General features: G+C 38.9%; 1 protein-coding gene across 1 annotated transcript in view; it reads right to left on the reverse strand.

Annotated features, from left to right (window-relative positions):
- raly (RALY heterogeneous nuclear ribonucleoprotein) overlaps window positions 1-7,840 on the reverse strand; it is a 149,455-nt gene extending 141,615 nt beyond the window's left edge. The window contains exon 1 of the mRNA XM_042496987.1: window positions 7,765-7,840. The gene's annotated coding sequence lies outside the window, so the exon portion shown is untranslated. The remainder of the gene's footprint in view (window positions 1-7,764) is intronic.
- Window positions 7,841-22,443: the final 14,603 nt, after the last annotated feature.

Below are 22,443 nucleotides of genomic sequence, written 5' to 3' on the forward strand. Positions count from 1 at the left end.
TTTCATGTTTGGAGCAAGAGCCATGTGCTTTGTTGCAGCTCCAACAAATGATCCCACTGTAAACTGCCTAAAGCTTCTCTGTGGGTTTTTGTCAACAGTGGATGCAAATGCACACATTAGCATTGTAGAACATGGTATACTGTAAACATGCGGTTCTGGATTAACATTTAAATCCCTATAAAATCAACTAAATCATGAACACTTTGTGTTTGTTGTTTATAATAAAACTGTTTGTATGATGTGTAATGGCTTTTTTTTACAAATAGAAGCACATACACATGCTATGATTCTTTCTTTAAAAGAGACCGCCTGGTGTTTTCTTATTATTCATTCTGTATTGTTACTCCGCAAGGAAATAACAACCACTACGACTGAGGAAAGCAAGGTGAAATGAAAGAATGTCAAATCTCCCTCTTACAAAAAGGACCGTGAGCCTGAGTTTTACAATCCATGTTTCTATTACAGGATCCCCCTCTGAGAGGAACATTTGGAGCGACACAACCTGCGCAAGAAGGAGAGAGAAAGCCCACTGAACCAAAACGAATTCACCCTCCAGCTGTATTGCTACCGAGAATCAGTGGGAAACGCTGGACATCCAGGTCATCACCCGGAAAAGTGACACATCTGTAGTCAGTACAGGAAACACCTCCTCAATCATTTTAAGCTGTTTGAGGTAAACCTGCAGCAGAATGCTTTCTGCACGTCGGTCATGTTCGAAGGGGAAACGGTTATTTGATGGATTACGAATTGAATCAAGGACTCACTGAGCCACAACGTAAACCTTCAGTAAATCAGTGGCTGTATATTGCAATGATGTGACCTTGAGGACCACACACACATACACACACACACACACACACACACACACACACACACACACACACAAACACACACACAAAATTGTGTCAGTATGGACATAGCAGTTGAACGGCGCTCAACACACACACAAATTTAGGGCTGCACATGATCGTCTGTGTGGACCGAAACTGCTACTTGACACAGAAAGTAAAATTTGGGCTTCAGAGACAAACAACTTCAGATTACACAAAACTTTAACAAAATATGGTCAGCTGGTTCTTTTCATTCTTGGGATAACAACACTGACATTTTTATGAGCGAAGCAGATATACGGACGGGTGATTATGTACATATAGTCTGTCTGTATACTTCACATATCAATTGTACAACACTGCAATACTTTCTGCCCATTCCTGTATCGGGAAGACAAATAAAATGTGTAAAAATGGAATAAGAACTAAAAACTATTGTCTAACTATCCTACGTAATTATGAGCCAGTACTTCATGACCTATGTATTTTGGAAGACTGCGATCCTGTGACCAGCACACTGATGGGAGTTAAAAAGGAAAGTGGTCCCCATAAAGAGGTGAGTCAGAGTGGTGGATGGGTCACAAAAAAACTGAACTTTTAGAGACCAGTGTCTGGAACCATGTGAACTTTGAACTGTGAGTTATTTTAAGGCGCGGCTCCATCCCCATGTGTCTTTTCCTAACCCTGATCACAGTTACTTTACTTGCCTAAACCAAAGCTCCATAACTTAACAATAAGTGCATAAAGCCTTTTATGGTGCCCTAATTTGTAGGACATTGTGCAAAAGACTGTATGAGAGTATGTAGATGCGGAGGACTGACATGCCCTGGGCATTTGCCTTACAATACAATGGGGAACAACTGTGACTCAGGAGGTAGACTGGGTTGTTCACTAATCAGAAGGTTAGAAGTTTGACCCCCATCTGCATGTCAAAATACCCTTGGGCAAGTTCCCATTAGGCTATCAGTGTGTGATTGTGAATGATTTTTTAAAAAACTTGATATACCGCACTTACAGTTTATATCCATGTCTGTGAAAACATGAACGCTTCACACACAAAAGATCTGTACCATCACAGTTTCAAGGTGGTCAGCCAGGGGTCTTATGTTATGGCCAAAAATATGTTTTATGAGGTCACCTAACCTTGACCTTTGACCGTCAGATTCTAATCAGTTCATTATTGAGTCCAAGTGGACGTTTGTGCCAAATTTGAGGAAACTACTGCACCTTAGGGCCATCTTCAGATATTTGGTTCAGGAAAATGAGACAGATGCAAGATAACAGTGACCTTGACCTCTGAATACCAAATTCTAATCAGCTCATCGCTAAGTCAACGTGAATGTTTGTATCAAATTTGAATACATTTCCTCAAGGTGTTTTTGAGATACCGCGTTCGCATGTTTAAGCCGAATGCAAGGTCAGTGTGACCTTCAAACACCAAAATCTAATCAGATCAGCCATAAATCAAAGTGGATGTTCGTACTAAATTTGAAGAAATCCCTGAAGGTGTTCTTGAGATATCTCATTAACAACAATAGATCACACATAAGTACGGACGAACAGACAGACAGACGACCCAAAAAGCATAATGCCTCCAGCCACGAGTTTCACCAGCACAAAGGAATAAAAAAAACAAGGAGCAGGTGGCACCTTGCATGGTAGCCTTGGCCACTAGTGTATGAATGTGTGTGGTTAATGTAATAAGTAGTGTGAAATTACTTTGAGTAGTCAAATGACTAGAAAAGCACTATACAAATACAATACCATTTAAAATACTATCCACTGCGCATAGTATAACATCTTAGGTTGCTACCAAAAAAAGGAATGCTCTGCACCAAATGTGATCATTTTTCCAGATACTGCTAATTAACAATCTGTTTCTGTGAATATAAAAGGGAATCATATATGTCTCTGAGTGAACGTGATCTATTCCAACATGAATAAATGCTGCAACGGAAACATTCACTCTTTGTAGAAAGCTATAAATACACAACAAAAATCAATATGAAAATCTATTATCTACAACTTTGATTGTTAAGTTTAACAGCACTGCCTCAGTGTGCACAGAAATCACACCCAACGCCGCGGAGCAAAAACACTAACGAGCTTCTACACATGGAGTCAAAGTGCAGCAACTTCTATTCATTATCAGCAGAGAGGCGCTAAATAATTAACAAGGCCAAGTTTAAATGTGAGTCATTATTTATTTATCCTTGTTTTCATTTTTCTCATTTCTACCAATGCAGCAGCCTCTAATCGGATGATGAACAAACACACTGTGTGAAGAAGTCTCATTTTCTGAGCACTGGAGTTCTCATTAAGGCAGTTTTTATTGTCATCTCTCAGCTGTGTGTCTGCCTGTACTGGGCCATCATCACATTTTATATTATCACTGGTGTCATCTTTATTTTTCTGGCTTTCAAAAGACTTAAAAGTTTACTTTTACTTTCACTGGATGACACAGTTTTTTTCCAACCTCAATCAAAGCTTCAACCTGAGCTTATCAAACACTGTCAGAGCATGCAAGCCTTACGATAAAAGAAATATCAATTAGTGAAGCTTTAAGGGAACATTCACCCCCTAATTATCATTGTATATCCATTACTCGCCCCATGTTATGTGGACATTTGTGATGACAGTTTGCCTTTTCTCACATGCCTCCAGTAAATGAAAAATGCAAAATAATGAGAAAATTCTTGAGGAATTACAGTCATGGGGGTCCGTGTGTTCGTTTCAAACAGCCACATGCTCAGTACTTCCCGAACAGACAGCCCTTTCACACACGAACCTAAACAGGAAGTGAAACTTATCTATATTCTTTTCAAAGCCAGAGTCCTTTGACAAAAACAGAACATGGGAGCTGCTGGTCTACCGCTGCCACATCAGTCAGTTTGTGCTGAATCCAAACTGAAGGTCGACTGTCGGCCGTCATTCAGTGTCGGGCTGTCAGTGAACATCTGTGGCCCTAGTTTTTGTGTCGTGTCCCTCACTGGTGGCGCTTGTCCACCCCTGCTGGCTGTTTTTTTAACAGTTCAGCATGTTGAACTAATGCTGATGAGAGAAATCGCTCAGATCAGCACTTCAACTTAGCACACGAGAAGAGAAATGGAAGCGTTGAAAGCAAACAAACGGCTGAGTGTGAGGTGGACACAAACTTGTTAATTAATGAATGATTTTTTTTTTAACCATAAATCTCTTCAGCAGAACAGTTCACAATTTTCAACTTTCAAATAACTTTATTTATCCATTAGGAACTTCATTTATATTATCCACTAGTGCTCGGTGAGTATCATTTGCTCTTTGAATATTGTGTTGTGTTGTTGAATCCTTCCTGTCCGTTTCCGCTTCTCTTTCTGAATAACGAATACAGACTACAGACTTTTGTTGTTGTTATTGTCAATATTCATTTATGATAATGATGATGACGATTATTATCATTATTGTTGTTAATTTTAACATTATTATTGTTGTTGTTGTTAATTTTAACATTATTATTGTGATTATTATTAACATCAATATTTGGAAGCAGGATAATAATATTATGCGTGATAGAAGGAAAAGGGGCTCCGTTTGGGCATGGACTATTTTCATTAAACTTTTCTCGTCCTTTGTTGCTGTTCGTTGTTTTTTGTTTGCTTGACTTTTTGTTTATATTTGATGCTCCATATTCAAATATATTTCAAATTTCAGACTACCGCCACCTGCTGGTATGGAGAGTTATTTCTTCTCATCCAGGCACAGAATGTAAGCGCTGTTCGGCTGCTGTTTGCAGTGTGGGCGGTGTATCAAGTGTAGATTCTGGCCGTGAGGCATGTGGCTCCTTGTACAGTTGTACAGCGTTGGCCACCTGTGTATGAATGTGAGTGGGCGGATGTGACATATAGCGTAAAAGCACTTTAAGAGGTCAAATCACCAGAAAAGTGCCATACAATTGCAGGTCCATTTGCAAACACTATCCACTGCACAAAGGATAATCTACACATTGTTTTTTACAGTTTTGTTATTTTAACACATCATTTAATCATTTTAATAAAAGACTTAGTCAGGAAATATAAAATCAAAGAATAAGTGAATGAAATGATCAATCGGGGGAGACATCCAATGCAAACATTAGGTTGTTACCAAAATAGCAATGACGTTTAGTACTCGGCACCAAATGTGATCATTTTTCCACATACTGCTGATTAACAATCTGTTACTGTGAATTTAAGGGAAATGTTATACCTTGGTGTGAACATTATGATCTTTCCCAACATGAATGAATGCTGCAGCAGAAACATTCACTCTTTGTAGAAAACTATAAATATGCAACACTCTTACAACAACGCATCAGTTGGACTTCATCACCACAAACTCTTTGATGTCACACAACAACAAAGAAACTAACTGATCGAGGCAAACCAGCAGCTCCCATGTTCAGAGAGGTAAAATTACAAGATTGGATAATGCACGAGTTGTGTGAATGTTTGTAAGCAGATGTTTTGATACGGTTTTGCTGTTGTTCAACACAAACCCCCACAACTTATATTCATCAGGATTTTTCTCTGCTTTTTGGATTCTACGTTCACAAAACCTTTTCCCACAAATTCAACATAACACGTGGTGAGTATTCAATTTGCAAATGGTCATGTTTGGGGGTAAGTATTCCTTTAAGCAATGGGACTAAAGCACGGAAAACTTGAACAATAAAAATGTGTGTTTTTCCAGATTACTAGTTTCAAAAATATCTGGGATTAAAACACATGTCACAGTAAGTAAAGCTTTTTTATACAAACATTACATCTACTATTGAAAATAAACATTTCTCATCTGCAGCAGGCGGACTGATCCATTCACACAGTCATGAACAAACAGAGCAGCAGGCTCATAAATCCTCTATACATGCTGTTTGAGAATAATAAAGACGAAACACCTTCACAGAGTCGACTAACCAGCAGTCCACAGCAGCAGCAGCAGCAGCAGCAGCAGCAGCAGCAGCAGCAGCAGCAGCAGCAGCAGCAGCAGCCTGCAGCTTCACTGATCTTATCCTGCAGACTCTTTTCCTCCCCTGAGCCTCGCCGTCCTGCCTGGAGCTGCATCTTACTGCACACCAGCAGCTCCACACCACAGAGTGGCTTTCACACTGAGCTCATTAGACACTCACACATGTCAGCGTGGCGCTGTGTGACGAAGAGAAGTGTGCCGCCACTGTTATCTTTACATTCAGATGCCTTTTTAAAATACTGCATTCTGCTTTTGGAAAAAGAAATCCACACCCTAGCTATTATCCCTGACAACATAAACTTTCACTTCACATGTAACTATTCTTTTAATAATATTAGAAAACAGAGATAAATACCTCGAAAACTACTGTTGTTTTTCTAATTACAATTCTTATTCTCATCATTATTACTCTTTTCTTATTATTATTATTTGTTTACTGTATTCATATACTTACTCTTTTTTTTCTTTTACCTTCTTTTTTCTTTTTTTTTCTGCTAAATTTCAAGTTATTTGTAACTCATAACTTGTGACTACTTCCCTTGTAGTGTTTTGGGAAATGTTTCTGTGTTTTGAGAAATGTTGAACTGTTGTGGGAAATGTTAAAACATTTTGGGAAGTGTAGTGTTTTGGGAAATGTAGTGGCCATCGTATATTTTTGAAAGAAACTAAGCCAATTTGCTCTGTTATCAAAGGTCCCGCCTGTGGCATTAAATCTGTGTAGAGGAGGTGGATTTCTCTCCCGACGGTCAAGATGAATTCTGTCACATTTTACAGTCACTTCTTGTGTTTTCTATTGTTCTTTTTTTTTTTTTACTTTTTTTCAGATTTTTAAGCATTTTATCTGAGAAGCAAATTTCTTCCATTCCATCCATTTCTAAAGGCTTCGTGCACGCCAAAACATCAACCTGTTAGCTGTATTTATTAAGGAGTTATTCTTTCCATACTTTGCAATGACACTTAAATGCACCAGTTTTTCTCAGCTCTTCATTCCTTTAAATATTGTTATTCCTGGATATGCCTTCTGCTTTTCGCTCAGTTTTGACCGATGACTGATCTATGACTCGATCAATAAATCAGACTTTCAATCGGATTCTTACCAAACACAAGAACAAAATCTTAAAATCCTAAAACAGTTCAGACTCCAGATTCACAAACATGTCATGAAAATATTCCCAGCATGCAGTGAGCTTCACATCTGCAAGGAGCAACAGCCAGTCTGCTGCTATTACACATCAGGGATGCAGAACAGGACATGATAGAGTAACAAACCCGACCTGTCAGCTCCTCCTGGTCTGCTTCACGAGGACCGACAGGGAAACAGGCTGCTGAAGTGTGTGTGTGTGCGGCTGTAAACACACATTTACACACACCGACCGAGCTTCACAACCGAGATCACTGTTCAGGCAAAAAAAAAAAAAAAAACAGTCCCAACAGAAACACGAGCAGCTCCGTGGATGAAGGTCAGCTGTCCGTGCAACAGCTGCCCATCACCATCACCATCATCATCCTCCCTGCGTTTTGGCATGCTGCATGCGCAACATTCAAGTTAAAGAGAAATGTAAATCCCATTCGGCTTCAATAAAGCAAAAACATAAAAATCAAAGTGTAAGAATGCGATAGAAGAAGGCAAACTGAAGAATTAAACACAAGAAAATCAAAATCTTAAAATCACAGAAAGAAAAGACATTTGCGATATGTTAAAATGATGAAAAGAGAAGGAAGCGAGAAAATATCGCAAAAAAATAAAAGAACTCAAAATAAGCACAAAAAACGAGCTTCCTTCCAGCAACAAGCAGCGGGTAAAAAAAAGAAGAAAAAAGACTCACAGGACAACAAAGAAGCAGAAATCCAACCAGCTGCTGAAATTCAGCGCAAAAAATAAGAAGGAGGGAAACAAACCAGCAATGAAGAAAGAAAGAACGAGGATAAGAAAAAAAGATAACTGACCTACCAACGGAGGAGGCAAAAACGCTCAAAGAGGCTGAAGCGAGAGGAGACGAAGCTGGCAGGCGGTGAGGCTCAGTGTGCGCTCGGTTACCGGGCTGAAGCTCCGACTGCGCGGCGGCCGGTGGGGCGGTGATGAACAGCAGCGGAGCGCCGACTGGAGCGAACCACTGAGCGCTGGCAGGCAGGGGGAGGCCGGGCAGCAGGGCGGCCGCTGGGAGCTCCGTGCGTAATTTGGCACCGGGCTAAAAAGCGCACAGAAAGATCCAAATAAAGGGACGTCCCATCCAAAATGTATTTACTAAGCACACTGACTGTAGTTACCCACATGCACACATTTACACGATGCAACCTGTTAATAGAGTCGAGATCAAACTGCACAACTATGTGTTTCAGTGTTTGTTGCAGGGCTACAAATCCTCCATCAACACAACAGTTGCGCCAAATATAGGCTAATTAATTCTCCTCCCGCCATGAATCCCCCCCCCCCCCCCCACCCACACACACACACACATACACACACTCAAAGTCCATATTTTCACCTCACGTTCAGCTCCCCCGCTTTGCGCTCGTTACTTTCAGCGTTACTGTCGTTACTGCACTGTTTCAGCGGATCAGCATCGTGTGCAGGCTGCACTATCCTCCACAAACTCCACGTTGCCTCACCTGTGTGCCCGTCGGCTGATCCATGATTCAAACAGAGACAGCGGCCAATCAGCTGTTTAAAACGAGGCGCATCCGGATGACGTAACAGCCAAGCGATTCAGGGTGGATTTTGTTTTAATTTTTGTATTTTTATCGTAAATATTTTAAATACGAAAAACTTATATTTTATTTCAGACCAGTTCAGCTGATTGGTGAAAAAATATATTTGAAAAATAAATATTAATTGTTTTTGGTGAAAATGTATCTTAGAAGAAATTGCATTTGCATTTGAAAATGCATTTTTAAAAGAACGTTTCTGGTCACTTTTTATTTATTTATTTATTTTACTTGAGGTTGCTGCCTGTGTACCTTTCTTTAATTGTGGTTGTATTACTTTTATTTACATATTTTATTTACTTTTCACAATTCTTTTGTTTGTATACTTGTATATTTACACCGGGGGTCTGGGAGAAACAGCATTTCAGTTCCACCTATGACCTGCATATATGGCTGAATTGACAATAACGCTGACTTCAACTACATCATTTGTGTTGATATATGTAAAGCAAACTCATGTCCTACCTTGATTGTATGGCTTTTAATTGAACTTTAAAGGCCACCAAGTGTAGAGCCAAACTTTTTAGGAGGAACATCATTTTGGGTGCACCTCTCTTTCTGAGTGATCAAAATTTCGTCTGAAAATAAGCTCATTGAATCTTATAATAAACATCACCAATTACAATCTAACAGCTCTGTAAATATTGCCGAACACGACGGGCTAAATGGGCAGGCTTGGCAACATCCTCTGTCTTAATTCGATGGGTTGGGAGAGGTGCCCATTTTTCTTATGAGGGATGAAAAAAGTCATCAAATACATTTTACTGATCTATGATGAAACGGTGGAACATATACATTAAATAAAAACGCTGAAAAGTCTTTACAGTAAATCAGAATAAACTGCCTTGATACTCACCAATCCATCTCGAGTTCATCATAGCTGGGTGGGTTAACATCCCTGTCACACTCCATGGCTTATTCATCTTTCATTTGATCTTGTGATCACTTTATCTTCTATGATTTTATCCATAATCTTGACTGAAATCCTATCTAGTCAAAGCAGTTAAAATCTGGAGAATGAATCCAGACGAGTGGGAGCGAGTTTTGTCGGCCTGCCATTCTTTACAGCATGCCAGCCGGGAGTCATTAAGGGGAATTCTCAGCGGAGTCGGTGTAACTCCAGGATATTTTAATGCTGCTTGCTCAGAATTGAGAATATGTCATGCTGAATTTTTGTGGGTGCCAGGACAGAAGCCGAGTAAATTGCTGGAGAGTCTCGAGCAGAGAGAGGCTCTGTGTTTGTGAGGAAAAGTGAGATACAGAGAGGCGGAAAGAGTGGAGAGAGGAGATAAAAGGGGAGACTCTACTTTCTTTGCAAGCAGCTGCTAAAAGGAAGAGGTCCTGTGAGGAGGGATTTCTGCTAATAAGCTCAGGCTCTGGCAGTGTGGGCTGCAATACTGTCTGTATAACTACATATAAAAGCCATAAGCAAACACACTGATGGACTTTGCCAGTGTAGTGATGAACAGTTCAGTGTGTTAGACGCAGCAGGGATGTTATTAGTAGAAAGATTTAAAGTTAGGACGACCATTCCCGCTCACATTCATACAGGCAATTTAGCGTCACTAATTAACATAACCTGCATGTCTTTGGACTGTGGGAGGAAGCCGGAGAACCAGAAGATGCAGGGAGATAAAAATCCATTCTACTGGATTCTTTTGTTTTGGATTTTTTTGTAGGACTGCCTGTTGAAATTCAGAGGCTGGAATCCAACAATTCATATTGTAATTTTAGTATTGATGATGACGATGTTGGTGAGAGGGTGACAGTTGAAGCACATATTGTACTTGTGAGCTACATTGCAGCACTGGCCTTCATGGTGTCGGTCGAGCCCATTCTTACTTTGAACACATCAAAATGGGCTGCTGTGTCAGTGTTTTCGGCGTTCAAGCGTGTCGCCAAAGCCACCGCCAACGTCCAACAGGAACGTGGCTGGACGGCGTCAGATGAGAATGCACTCGGTCAGAACATGTGGCGTTGTTATTATACAGTGGTGGATGGCCAGATGGAACCAGGTGCGTCCGCATGCAACATTCACAGGCCGTGTCACTTGAGAACACTGCCGGACAGAACTGGTTGCATGTGCATGAAACGCTGAAGGACAGTATCAGCATCATCACTGCAGAAAGTACTTAATATTTCTACATATACCTCAAATTTTTCCATTTACAGTCCAAAGAAAAACGCACAAAATATATACAAGTATGACAAAACAGTAATTATGTTATGTTATGTTATGTTAGTAAATATACACTAAAGTTAAAAATTTAAACACAACAGAAAGAGAAACAATAAAAAAAAATAAAAAAACAAACCACAGAAGACCTTTTTAAATGATCAAAGCCAGCAGATGTGATTATACCAGCTAACATACATAAAGAAAACACGGAAGACGGAATAAAATAATTATCCACAGACGACCTTATTAGAGAAAAAATTGGTAAATATAGTTGACAAAATACAGCAGTGTTACTGATTCCTCCCATCAACAACCAGAGCTGTGAGCGCGTACAGTAAGCGTCCTCGTTGCTTGTGTTTTTACTGATGTTTACCTCACACAGCAGCTAGAGTTGCTGTAGAGACTTGATGAACTTAGTGCATCAAGTTGTTTGTTTTCTGAAGTTTGAAACTCTTGACAGTCTTTAAAAGCCAAGGGGCAATCTTGCACACACTCACACACACACACACACACACACACACACAGAGTTATCTATGAAAACAGTTCAAAAGACACAGAGGTATGAGAAGACAGACGAGCAACGTTGTTTATTTTGTTGTGCTGCCTGTTTCTCGGTTTTCTCCTTCAAGGGTGAAAAGAGGAGCTGCAAAAACGAGGGTGCACGAGGAAGAGGCAAACAAAGAGAAAGAAAGAGAGATTTCAGAGCCTCTGATCAGACAGACAGAGAGGAAGAAAAGCAGAAACACAGAAGCAGAAATTCCCCTGTGGTTTACACAATCAGGTTCATGTGGGGAATAAAAGCAGACAGTTGTAATTGGACTGATGAAATCAAAATACAACAGTTCAGTCAGGACACTCACATCAGTCGCACTGTGGGGGCGTGATGATAATACCCTGGTTTCAAAAACAATAAAATGCATGTTTTTTTGTACTGTATGAGGTTAATGATCGTCAGTTTATCATTCAAGTCAATGAGATGTCACAGGCACCAAAGAGACAGAGACAGAGAGGGAGGTTTTAACTTCTGAAGTCTCCCAGAATTTGTAACTTTATTCTTTTTCCCTCTCATATTAAATTATTTTCCTTCCCTCAGCGCTGCAGTGAAACAGCGGGAGCGAGCACGGAAGAGAGCTATTTGATTTTCTTCAGTCAGAAGTGTGATGTTAAAGCACAAAAGAAAAAAAGGGAGCTGCTCATCTGAAGCCGTTCCCCTTTTGGGGTGAGAAAATTCTGGAGGAGTGACAGAGAAAGAGAGAGAGCTTCCCAATAAAACAGCTTACTTTAAAGGAGTGATTGAAAGTGAAGTCATCAGGAGGCAGAGAGAGCGAGAGAGAGCGGAGGGATCTAAAAGTCACTGTTCTTAAATAAAACGTCTCGCTTTAAAACTCTGATCTGTGTTGCCCAAACTGAAAACTACTTTCACACACAGACTGAGAGGAAAAGTTCTCTCACTGAGCTGTGATTTATCAGTGAACATGTGAAAGGATTTCATAACATGATTCACAAATGTAAACAATCTTGGCCATATGACCAGCTTTATTCATGGATGGTGACCTGTTCTTTTTTGTTGTTGCTTTTTTCTGTTTTTAATGATTAATAAGGCATGAAGAGGTAAAATAACTTACTAGAAATGAAAAAAGTATTTGCGTACGGACATGTATGACATGTATACTGATGTGCATATAGGTGCGAGTCACCTTGTGTACAGATTAGTATCAGCTGTTGTATGTTTCTGTGTCATATTGTTTGTGCTTTATGTGTTTTTACACTTGCTGCAACACAAATTGGAGCAAAAAACCTGGAGTAGGTAGTTTTATTTTGGCGTGATGGGGCAACAGCCATTAGCCTGTTCTCATTTCGAAGTTGTCAAATACAGCTGCTTTGTCAATGCCTTCGGCGTAAGATACCGACACACCCTCCGTGGCTGTATGATATGCCACTGGACAGCATCAGTTTGAAACATGGCCAGAACCTTTTGCGGTGTTATGATGTTATGATATGCTGTCAGTCAGCTGGATGGCATCTGGCATGGCCGTATGATACCTGGATGGGCAACGTCAGTTGAAAACGCGGCTGGACGGAACCTATTGCGGCTGTATGATACGCCACCGGACAGCATTAGGTTGAAACGGTGCTGGTATGATGGAAAATAAGGAGTGTGAGGGTGTCTACAGGACAGGTGGGAGGGGCGGTGGATGGATTCAACAAACTCTGGACTTTCATGAAGGAGTCCGGTGTTTATCTTCCGTCTGAATGTGATGTTTTTTTTTCCTGTACCTTACAGTGTGCCTCTTTTGCCTAAATTTAACCATGTGCAGCATCATCCCACTGTGTGCTTGTGTTGACATCACAGTAGCAGCATCCCAAAGCATCAACAGTAGACGCGGAGGATAGCTAAAGCGTAATATGTAGATGCCAAAGTCTACAACAAAGCGGCAATATGTGGTGACTTGGAATGAAACCGTGTTGAAAATCCATAACTTTGCTGCATAAATACAGACCGAAACAAGGTCAAGGTCCAAATATTAAGAAGATACCAAGGTTTAAATGTTTGGGGAATGTTTATGTATTTGCTTGATTAGCAGGTGTTTCCAACACGTCCTCCAAATTAAACAAAAGCCACCGACTGTAAAAGCCCTCCAGAACGACACACATTCAGGTTTTCTGATTTGATGCCCCAATTATCTGGACACAAATATTGTCAGAGCCATCCAAAAGTGTTACAGTTACACTGATTTGAGGATCTGGCATCACTATAGTCAAGGTTTGATTGAGTTCATGGAAAACATGACTTGGTTAGGAAAATAATATGTATTTGGGTGTAGCTCATTTTAAATGATAATAGGTTTACAGATGGTCTACTGGTCCTGCCACTTTTTGAAAAACAGTCCCTTTAAAATGACATATTAGTGAAGGCAAATTAGGGAAACACAACAATAGGCCTCCATCAATCTCAAGTAAAACCATTGTGGGTTTGTTTTCATGCCAGCAGCTGCCAACGCCTGTCTGTCGAGGCACATCTGTCCAGAAACATCTAAAGAAATAAGTGCAATTTTAAGTTGCACTCCCCCCTACCTCCAACTGCTTTTAAATGACACTTTGCTGCATGAAGTAGCAGATGGGGCAGGTGTGTGTTGCAGTCCTGTGAGACAACTGTACATTTCACTGTCCAAAAGAACAGCTGTGTGTGTCAGTTAAGTTTGTAGTTTCTGCAGATATACATGAAAACTGGGAAAACATCATGTTTTCTTTTGCTACTGGGTGGAAATGTTCCAAAGTAATTTTGGCTGACGGCTCAAACACTGCAACTCAGGAAAACACTTAAATACACAAAAAATGAAAAAAACTTCTCCATCAACCTACCGACATTAAAAAATACACAGAAAAGGAAACACAATCACTGATTTAACACATTGTGAGCACAATGAAGGATACCGCTAACATTACCAAACATCACCAAATACATAAAACACACTCAAACAGAAAAAGGCAAAAACAACAACGACCAAAAAAAAATTGCATCTTTGCATACTTTGTTACAAATTAACATGAAAAAAATGCAGATTGATCTTCATTTTGCACATTTGCGTATATTTATAACGGTTAACCATATTTAACATTGTGTTTCTTAATAAATGTGATGACTTGAACTGTGCCAATACGGTCACATATTACCTTTAATAAATGTAGCTTTCTTGTTGATTTGAAAATGTCTTACGATGAAAACTTTGTATTTAAAATCCTTTACTTTTATAATGAATTCATATTTTGATATTCATATTACTTTGAGGTAAAGGGCAGATATCAGAGAACTATTTGTGTAAATTTGAACATTCTTGATCATGCAGACCTTATTTAACCCCTGCAGCTGTTATGCAGCAGATCTTGTAGTCACAACACAACAGATTTGGGAAGAGAAATAATTACCTTCTCTCCTTAGTTTGCCCCAATTAGTGCATTTTACACACACTCTGAAGATCAGGAAGGAAATCCTACATCTTAGTTTTCGCCCCCGAAAAGCTTCCTAACAAGTTGCTGCTCCAAAAATTATGGCTGGGACGGCAACTTTGGTGCTTAATGAGCTGAGGATGTGTTGTGTAAGCAAGTGGGCTTTGTCTGGAGTGGGGATAGTTTCCCTCTTTATGGCTTTAATCCACTTTAATACCCCGCTGTTGGTTTCTTCTGCCAGTTGTAACAGGTGTGGGAGGTACTTAAGATTCTCAGCCAGGAGGAAAACAGTCATATATTAAGGCTAAACAAAGTGCTAGATGGGAAAATAAATTGGTGGGAAGATGTGTGCTGGTCAGAAGAGTGGGACTGTTGATGCTGCAAATGTATGAAAGATGTAAATTCAATGTTTTTTATTTTTATTTATTGTCTTTATACCCAATTATACTAGATGAGTGCACAGAAAGTGAATCAGTTCAGTTACATAAGATAAATGTGTTGGGTCATGTAAGTCATACTATATTATATATTTTGACCATGTGGAGCGTCTTCAACCGATCCTCAGTAAATGGCTCAGATGAAGAGCAGCTCCTCCTGGTGTAGACTGTCCACAGAAAACAAAGAGAATCTCTACACAGATGGACTGAATGATGAATGTAATTTTAAATATTTCCTTCAGAAGTCTGAAGATGAAATGTGTGAAATATGTGTGCCTGTTAACTTCTGCCATTTAGGTCAGCGGATGACAGAAATGAACTTTTTTGCTATTTTTTCAGATATTAACCTCAGCTTGGGACGGAAAAGATTTAAAACTTATGTTAAAATATTTTAAAAAGAAGCTTCTATGTTTTCTGATCTGATTCTTTTTTATACTGGATGATCATCAAATTCACCTGTTTTATTCATAAAGAGTATGAAATATAGGATGTCTCTAGAAGGCCGAGTCAAAACTTTCACAACACAACAAATGAGGTGGATGAGGTAATAATTCTGTACCTTTTAACAGAGGCTGCACTGCAGACGGTGGTCTGTGGGGTCATTAAAAACACTGAAAAATGTGGATGGAGAATTATTTTCACTATGTTATCGATTGATTCCCGCATTTCACACATCGTCATCTCCTACGACAGTATCTCACTGGCCCCACAATCTGCAGTGGTATTACTCAATTTTGCCTGAATTCACAAGCTTTCAGAAAATGCACATAAATATGGACAAAATGACAGCAGAGCGCAAACAGGTGTGTCCATATATGTATCTAATGGTGAACATAAATGAGCCCTAAAAGGCTCTTTTAGTATAACCTATAGACTGTATATAAAGATGGACGATGCATCCCCACTTACCCCTGGTATGCTTAGCGGAAGCTAAAATATCCAGGATACGGCTGCTGCCATTTTGCGCTGGTGATGTCATTCGGAGCCGGAGTCTGAGCAGTAACGATGTCAGTGGTGGGGGATTTCACACCAAAAAACCTGTCCAACCAATTGTGAGCAGCTCCTTTGAATGTGAGTGCATGGACTGGCTGTCACGGCTGTCAATCATGGTGGAAAATCCTCTTTTTGTAGAATTAAATAACTCATTAAAACCAAACTATCATAAAAACTATCACTTAGACATCAGAGGGATGAGAACTACCTTCAGTGACAGACTCCAGTTTTGGGAGAAATTGTACTTTGAGTTTTTAGTTTGTCCCATTCACTGACATGGAGGGGTGGGCTTTATGTCCTATACTGCAGCCAGACACCAGGGGGCGATCCAGATTGCAAAGAAACACTTTGAGGGAGCTGTCATGTTGTCTGTCTTTATATACAGTCTATGGTACCACCAGATGCTGAGCATGATTTTTTTATGTGACCAAAATATTGCAATAACATTCATGAACTGAAAACACACTAAAACAGTAATTGCTATGGCCACTCTGGGATTATGTTATTATGTTACATATCCATTGCTGGAACTTGTCAACAATATGTGTAGCTGTTTGCCCTTAAAACATTCAAAAGAGTGAGTGATTTAAACATTAATTCTCCCTACAGTTGTCATGAATGTTTAAATTAAGTAAGGAGACCATGACAGTTTTGTACCAGGCTGTAGACGTATAGAGCCGGCCTCAGGTGGACATTCAAGGCACTGCGGTTTTTGGCACTTTCATGTTTGCTTCTTTTTCCAGCACCAAAATTGCTGCTTGCTTTTAATCCACAGGGCTCAGCCTGAGATTCTTTATATGGGATCAAATGTTTGCATGTTATTAAAGTTTTCTTGTGTTTTGTTAATCCAGGTTACAGTCTGAAAAGCACTGGTGTTTTCCTGTGAGACATTTTAAAGAAAAGGAAAGCTGGGAATGCTATTTTTTTATGGTTTTATCTGTGAAAAGCTTTGAATAAATCACTGCGGTAGAGAACATGGAAATCTACAGATACTCACACACAGAGAGAACGAACAAATTACACATATGTCAGCGTGCATGGCATGTAAGTTAGACTTTTATTGTCTTGGCGTGTAGCTGAGCCTCACCTCCGCTGAACATGACAGTTTAATTTTCTCCAGTTGACCTTTTCGTATGACACATTCGCCGATAAGCTCAGGTATAGAATCCACACATACGCTTCCCTTCCCAGCCTTTCCTCTATCTTCTTTCCAGTCATAACCTCAATAAATACTTCACCAGCACACACAAATACACAGCTGCACATATAGACCATTTAATGGACACACAAAGTGATAACAAATGAATCATTCCCACATTTAAAAAGACATTTCTATGGTTAAAAATAGCATGTTTCCGTGTGTGTGTGTGTGTGTGTGTGTGTGTGTGTGTGTGTGTGTGTGTTTGCGACTGCTGTGCAACTTGTAAAGATGCTGTATTGGTTTTTTAACCTGCATCGGAATTTATATGTTTCCTTTTTCTCTTTCCAATAAAAAACAAATCAAACATAAGATTTAAAGAGGGAGAAAAATCAATGTTGCTGAAATTTGCTTCACAATAATTACAATTAAGACCAATTCATCACATGTACCCTGGAGTTTTATAAATGCATTGCAGAGAATAAAGATAAGAGAAGACAAAGCAACAAGGACGAGTCTGATGAGATTTTGACCTATGCATCCTGCAACCACACCAAAACTGAAATTACTGCCTTGTGGTTGTGTGCCTCCATGCAACAGTCAAGTTGCAGTTTCAGTTTACATCCATTTCTGTAAAAACATGCTTCACATACATCTCCCCTCTCAGCAGCACAGAAGATCTCTACAATCAGCACAATTTCAAGATTAGTGTCACCAATTCAGAATCAGACCAAATGTCTCGTCTTCTGTTTCTGAATTATGATGTTAAATAATGTCGAGAAAAGTGCTGTGTGAAATTTTGTCATCATTACCCTTTGAATTCCTGAGTTATGATCTCTGACCACAATAACCTAAGCACTTCAATTTTGAGTCCAAGTTGACTTTTGTGCGAAATCTGAGGAATTTCCCTCGAGGTGTTCTTTATTGAGTTTATGCAGAACGCTTTCGTTCCAAACTTGTCAAACAGCTCCACTTTGTCAGGGCTTTCAGTATAAGTGCACAACAACAAAAGGCACATGCACATGCAACAACTGAATTTCTTAATGCTGAAAAAATGGCAAAACAAAACTTTTGTGATTTGGGTGGACTTTAAAATACAAAAATAAGATACTCTGAAAAAGTGAGGGCCATCCAACATGAATGTCTTTAGTTTAAAAAATATCAAAGCTTTCAGGGTTTAAATCTCAAATTGGTCCTCACAAAGATAGAAATTGTGGAGCACATGCAAGCACACACACACACACACACACACATGCAGAGTTGGTGTTTAAAAATCCCCAAATGTCAGTTCTTAGTATTTATGATCCAAACCTTGGAGAAGACTTGGTCAGTACAAATGGATCAGACCTTGCCTGTGTATGAAAATGTATGAACGCGTCAGGCGGACACACACACACACACACACACACACACATGCACACAGATAAAAGAAAGGAGATGCATTTGCTTGCATGCTGCTGTGTTTCTGTGTGCAGGTGTGTGAAGGTGCTTTCAGACAGCAAGTGTGTATTTTAGAAAAGCATATAACCATTTTAAAGGATAATCAACAGGGCATTTTCTGTACGTGGCAGGATTTTAAAATGCACTCGATGGTGCAGCAGCTGTCTTTTGCACATTAAGGCTGCGGAGATTCTGGAAAGTAACTAAATAAAACTATTATTGCTGACTAAACATGGTTTCATGCTGGTGTCGGTGCATGGTCGGCATTTGTGAAGCCAAAGATAAAGAAGACATCAGGTCTTAGAGAATAAGAGCCCGTTTTAGGAAAGAGAGAAAGGAGAAGGATAGAAACAGAAATATTTTTTTCTTTATTTATCTTTTTTTGTTACAGTTTTGAAAGTCAGAAAAATTTATGTTCAGAAGAGGCTTTCAAGTGTACTGAAGGACATGCTACAAAGTTATTTATTTTGAAGGACTTGTTGGTACATGCAAAGTGAGGGCAGAAGACTGACAGCCCAAAACTACTTGACAACCTTCTCAAGTGCTTAAAATCTGAATAGAGCAGCACAAAACTCAGCGCACACTGAGTCAGGGTTCTGTTTTGCAATTATAATTATGTCCCCGCGAGCCTCAAGTCTGACTTGTAGATGAATAAATGCTTGAATTTTTTTGTCTTTCTTTCACTTAAAATTGCTGCTAATAAACTTGCACATAATGGTTGGTCATTTGTGCTTTCTTACTTTTATGTAATTAATTCCTCTTTCCCACACACACTTGTTCAAATAATATCTGAAATTCCTGTCTATTCTTTATGTTTATTTGTCCATCTTTATTCTTGGCTGTTGGGTTTATTTCTGTGTAAATACAGTCAGATTATTGTATGTGTTCACATATTTGGCCAAAAACTGTGATTCTGATAAGTGTATCTGTGTGTGTGTTTGTGTGTGTGTTTGTAGGAGAGTACTTGGTCCTTTTTTTCCCATCTCTCACACTGATAAATGTCTCTTAAAAATGGACAGATGACAGCGTGCTGTACAGTGATTGATCACACACGCACTCGTAGCAAAAAGCTATTATGATTGTTTTTATGATCTTCGGTGTAATGGCTCCAGCTTCAATAATGACACTAAATCACCTCAGACAGCTGGAGAAAAAGGTTTTCAGAGCAGCTCTTTTTTCTCCCCGACTCTACCTCAAATCTTCACTTTGTATCTACAACTACATAATTTCAGTTTTCTGCAGCATGTGTCAAGGTTTTTGGTTTTGTTGAGAGAAATAACAAAAAAGACTGGCATTCCAATTTTTATGTTTAAAACCTTTCCATCCTTGAAAGGTTTGGAGTTTATTTGTTGTTGTTGTAATTCCTGCTAAAATGTTTTATGTTATGTTTGGAGTGGCCAAGCAATCACCAAACAGTCAACTAAAACTTAATGTTCTGCTTCTATTATTAATGATGCACAAACTGTAGTTTTGCACATTTTCTTTTGCATGAAGGGACTTTAACTGACATGTTGGCTGTGCTCACTTTTGTTTTGACATGATAAAGTAGTTCTGATCATCTGTCTTGTTTACAACCTGACTGATTATTTTCTCAGTAAAGATGGGGATGAAAGGCAATGACTAACTTGGCAAGAAGTGTTCCTTAAATTGCAAGAAAGTTTTTTTAAAAAAAGTAGTAAAGGTGACAAGAAATTACTCGAAAATTTGTTTTAAAAGGGAAAGAGAATATTTAGAAAATTATCACAAAACTAGGGAAAATGTCCAAATTTTAGCACTTTTTTTCAAGTCATTTTTATTTATTTAATTTACTTTTATTTTTTGGTTTATTTATTAGGTAACTATCTTGTAACTTTTTACTAATTTCTTGATGATTTTTGGGCCATGTCTTGTTAAGTTGGCCATTGCCTTGACCCTTCAGGCCACTTATTAGTAACGTCACCATGTGCCCAGATTTTAGTATTTATATTTATATGCTCAGCTGTTTGCTAAATCCAAGTAATTTGGGTTTGGGTGACACTTTCGGCGACATGTGCTGTTTGTTGGATGGTTGAACAGCTTTGGAAACCACCCACACCTCTGAATTTGTGCTGTGTCTGAAAACAGATAATCCAACAATTCAACATTTACTTTATACAGCATTTAGCAAGATGTTTGGAGGCGACAATGACACATTTTTGACATTTTCTGTTAAAGGTATACTTCATATACAAATAACTGTTTGAATTCAGTTGACAGCAAGTTTTTCTCAAATGTCTCCAGTAAACACAGAATGCAACAACGTGGAAAATTCTTGATGGATTGAAATCATAGGTGTCCGTGTTAAACAAAAGCAAAACTATTTACACACAACTCGTGCAGTATAATCCAAGTCAAATTTAGCCAGTATTATATTCATAACTCCCAAACAGATATCCCTCTGATGGGGAACTAAGACTCTAAAGCTTATTTTTCCTCTCTTGGATGCTGATCTAGTTTGTGTTATTTTTAGATCTTAATGAATCCAAATTGACTCTTTAAAAGAAACAATAACACAAACAAACAGCAGCAGCAGCTCTCATGTTCAGCGAGGTAAAATTACTGTTTTTGTCGATGGAGTCTGACTGTGAAATAATAAATTTCACTTTTGTATAGTTCCAAGGGCTGTTTTTTTGGAAAGTACTGAGCATATAACTGGATAAATAGGACCCTGAATATGCAGTACACATTTTGTGAGAGTTTGTACACAGATGCCATGATATAGTTTTGTTCTCGTCCTCTGACTTCATTTCATCGGGAATTTTCTGTTTTTTTTTCAGATTCTTTGTTCACTGGAGGCATGTCAGAAAAAAATGTCTAAATCAGCTGTGTAACTCATACAAATCTGTAGTGTTAATGTCATGAAAAACTTGGATAAAGTTGTTTTTCTTGCCTAAAAAAGCCCCTTTAATCCAACCTTAACACAACTTAAACATTCACATAGTTTTCATGGAAGACTTGGATTGAATTCACCACCTTTTGCACAACTGCAGTCTGATTAAAGACTCTAACCTGAACAAGGTCACAGTATTTTAAAGTTCTTTATTTCCTTTGATATCCTCCAGCACTACACTGTTAACCTCCTGTGTATTATATAATCACTGTATTTCACTGAAAAGTATTTCAAAGGAGCCCACTGCCGTTCTGCAAATTACATTTTCTATAATCCAGAGACTGTATGCTTCAACAGCCAACCTAATACTCTGCTTCCATAACTCAACAATGGAGCATTAGAAAGACTAAATGCTATATCCATTCTATAATTTCACTCTCTAATTGAATTCCTAAACATATGCAGCTGCACAAAACCCCATAAGAAGCACTAATCCGGGCTCCTTTCATTCACTTTGAAATAATTGTTGTCTTTGTGGTAAATATCAATCAAGCCTAATCCTGCCAGGGGAAGGAAATGTTGCAACGGACGACGGAGCAACAATTTCTTTTAACCTTCATTTACCCAGGGAGGTGTTGTGCTGAAGTCTCAGGCTGATTTGAATGTTTTTGAAATTGTATTTATTGTTTGTTCGACTAGGTGGTCCCGCTGAGATGACAGGCCTCCTTTTCAGCGCTGACTTGGCCTAGAAAGGAACATCAAGACAAATACAAAATGGTGCAGACAAACATGCGCCAAAATAATCACAGCCGGTAACGACAAGTGAACAAAATTAAATAAATAAAATTAAAAAGGAGAATATGAAAGTTGCGTGAAGAATGAAAACAGACATTATTATAGAATAAATGTTTTGAAAAATGCAAAGTCTCATGTTACTACAT

Source organism: Plectropomus leopardus, chromosome 2 (assembly GCF_008729295.1).
Source record: "Plectropomus leopardus isolate mb chromosome 2, YSFRI_Pleo_2.0, whole genome shotgun sequence".
NCBI lineage: Eukaryota > Metazoa > Chordata > Actinopteri > Perciformes > Serranidae > Plectropomus > Plectropomus leopardus.